This window comes from Tupaia chinensis, unplaced genomic scaffold (assembly GCF_000334495.1).
Source record: "Tupaia chinensis unplaced genomic scaffold, TupChi_1.0 Scaffold000435_1, whole genome shotgun sequence".
Lineage (NCBI taxonomy): Eukaryota > Metazoa > Chordata > Mammalia > Scandentia > Tupaiidae > Tupaia > Tupaia belangeri.
In genome coordinates, this window is record NW_006159940.1 from 107,329 (window position 1) to 110,204 (window position 2,876).

Here is a 2,876-nt window from a genome sequence, read left to right on the forward strand (position 1 = left end):
GTTGACTATATGGGAGTTCAGAGACATAGCCATTATGCTAACTGCTGGTCCCATTTTTGATGTGACTTTCCCAGCATCTGGTTATTGGTAGATGCTAGACATTCCATTTTGGCTAGTATTACCAGTTTTTACCATATTTCAATCAAATAAAGCATTTGTTCACTTTGATTTTTGTGTGTGTGTGAGTTACACTGAGGTTAACATAACCATTACTATCAATACCTCCCACAACACATTTTGTGATTTATGTGGTTTCAAAGGCTAAATGACACAAGTGCTTCCCACTTAATGACAACAATGTCTTACTAAGATGATAAATATTGTACAAAATTTATAAGAGCCTTTTTTTTTTTCTTGGATATTTTTGCTGTAGGGTATTTGTACTCACCAGAGAGTGTAAGTGAGAATTCCACCTACATCTCCCAATTGTAGGGGATAACCAATTCTGCAACCCCTTCTTCTGGGATTTTGGGTGTCATACACACACACAATCACTCACTCACTCAGGTGTCTGGAATGGTTTTCATGCAACTGGGTCTGGGACTTAAACCACATATTCAGCCATGTGGGATCCAGTAGTTTAACCACCATGCCTTCCAATGACTCATAAGACCCTATTTTATATTATGTAAAATAGGAAAATTAGACTTTATGACACTTTTGTGTCAAACACATTTTTAAAATATAATGAAAATAAATAAATAAAATAGAATTAAAAATAATTCTAAAAAAAAGAGAATATTAAAAAAAGTCATGTTGCATTTTTGCATCAAAAAACATAGAAAAATACATCATGCCTTTTCCAATGACTCAATAGTATTGCTGTTACACCCAAGAGCTTTTAATTTAAACCTAATTAATAGCAAACTAACTATGGATTACCACTGTAACTCTGAAAAAAAAAAAAAAGAATAAACTTAGGAAGACACAGATAAACAAAGCATGGAGAACCCCAGATGGGTGGGCTGAACATTCACTGGACTTTGACCACTTTTGCACAGTGTCACAGGCTTGAAAATGCTAACTCATCACTTGGTCTCTTAAATTGGCTTCTTATTTCCAAATTGGAGATGATTCTCTCAAGCTCATTGCTTCATTCTCCATTTACAGGCAAAATTCTGGCTTGATGAATATTGTCACTAAACAAATGTAGCAAGACTTAGAGTAACAACCTGAAGTAGCCCTTTAGCTCAGACCATCTCTGCCCAGACTGGTATGGTGTTTATGTCCAAGGTCATGGCACTGAAACTGCTGTAAACATAAATCATGGAAAATATAGGGGACGGTCCAGAGACCAACGATAGACATGAGGAAGAATTGGAATTCTTATATAGTGTACTTGGACCAAATATTGGCCACTGAAGATGGGAGTGGATGAATTGGACCAGGTTCTAAGGAAATGAGCTATTTTTCACATAGTATGGAATTTAAAATGCCAGAAAGGGTTCTTTTTTTTTTTTGAGTTTAAATGCATTTTATTTTTAGATAACCTACATGACATGTTTTTTTCCTTAAAAACAATGCCTCCACTCCAAATAAATCACAGTCAAAATAAATGAAGAGCTCAAGATGAGCTCTTTAGTCTTTTGTCTTTAGTCCTGGTGTTTTGTGGATGACAAGCAGCAGTCAGTTATGATGACAGGTGATAGATCCAAAGTAATTGCCAAATTTGTTAACATTTTTCCATTTCTAAACCATCCTTAAAGAAAAATCATATATGGGGTCACACCATCCTCACAGTAGTCCAGTAGAGCAACCATGCCATCTGGATTCATGTTTTCACCAATAAAGAACTGGTAGTTTTTGAAATTAGCAAGAATATGCTTGATTTGTTCTGTAGCCCATGTCATAAACGGTTTTACTCTTTCTGGTCTCTGTTCTTCAAGTTTGCCTTTGATTGATTTCATGTAATCTTTGATGTACTTCTTGTAGTCTTCTTTTGTGAAGCTGGTTTCCTATAAGTGATGGTTCATGACAATGTCAACACCAGTGACTACTGTGCTTTTGGTACCTTCACCCTAAGGACCTTCAGCGGAGGCATTTCCACCAATGAGCGAGTCATCAATGTTACCCTCTGTCCTACTGACCATCTTCCCCTCCACCTCCAGGCACAGCTCATCCACAATCTCCCAGATCTTGTAAATATCGGAGAACATCTCATCATGACTGATGAGGTCCCAGTAGATAATCATGGTGGCAGCTGGAGGGAGACAATGGCAGCACTTGCTGAGTAGGAGCCCGGAGCTCTGAGTGAGCGCGGTGCAGCTGGAGCGGCGCGGGGGAGGGGGGGGGAAGCTGGCAGAAAAGCCTGGGGGCTTAAATGTTTTGTTTACCGTTTTCTGTGTAAGAAATCAAATAAAACCAGACAATTTATTTGCTCAAGGGTCCTTGGATCTACATTTTGGGGTGAGTTCAGCTGGGCAGTTTCTATTCTGGTTGCCTGGATGACAAGTGAGGCTTTAGTCATGTGGTGCCTCGAGAGAGTCCGATTGGTTCCAGATAACTTCACTTTCACATCTAGTGGTTTGTGCTGACTTTGGCGAGGCCCATGTCTCCACCAATTTAGCCTCAGTGTTTTTCTGTTTTGACTGACAAGAATTTAAGCACTGGGGCCAGCAGGTGGTGTGGTGTATAAGGCACTGGACTTTCACATGGCCAACTCTGGTTTGAGTCCTGGACCTGGCAGCTTGAAAATCACACTGGGCTCGTGTGTGTTTGCCAAAATATCGAGGAGAATGGAAGAGAAGAGATTGTGGTGTGGCTATTCCCTCGGTGGTGATTTCTCATTTTCCCTCCATCTCTCTCCTCAGTGAGTATATGTACCATATGGCAAAAACCAAATAAATAAATAAATAAATAAATAAATAAATAAATAA

The 2,876-nt window shown here is 39.1% G+C and overlaps 1 pseudogene; it reads right to left on the reverse strand.

Moving 5' to 3' along the window:
• Positions 1–1,604: 1,604 nt before the first annotated feature.
• Positions 1,605–2,192, reverse strand: LOC102489383 (translationally-controlled tumor protein pseudogene; annotated as a pseudogene).
• Positions 2,193–2,876: the final 684 nt, after the last annotated feature.